Source organism: Capsicum annuum, chromosome 9 (assembly GCF_002878395.1).
Source record: "Capsicum annuum cultivar UCD-10X-F1 chromosome 9, UCD10Xv1.1, whole genome shotgun sequence".
In the NCBI taxonomy this organism is placed as follows: domain Eukaryota; kingdom Viridiplantae; phylum Streptophyta; class Magnoliopsida; order Solanales; family Solanaceae; genus Capsicum; species Capsicum annuum.
Window position 1 is genome coordinate 82316750 of NC_061119.1, and position 318 is coordinate 82317067.

A 318-nucleotide genomic window follows, 5' to 3' on the forward strand; every position below is an offset into this window, starting at 1 on the left:
CTATAATTAATTTCATTATTTAGATTTTCTTTATTTTCTCTAGTTTTTCTAATATATTCTAACATTTTGTAATCTGAATAATATCCTTCTGGGTAAATTTCTTCGTATAACTGTTCTAGACAATTTGTAGTTTCAATTTCGTAGTCTATTACTTTTTCTAATATTATTTTCTTAATATCTATAATTTCTATGTTTTTAAGTATATATAAGATTAAAACTTTAAGATAATCTAAATGATCTATTTTTTATTACAATATTTTATAGTTATTTGTTTTAGCCTTAGTAGTTTTTGCATATTTTTATTAAGAAATTCTATGT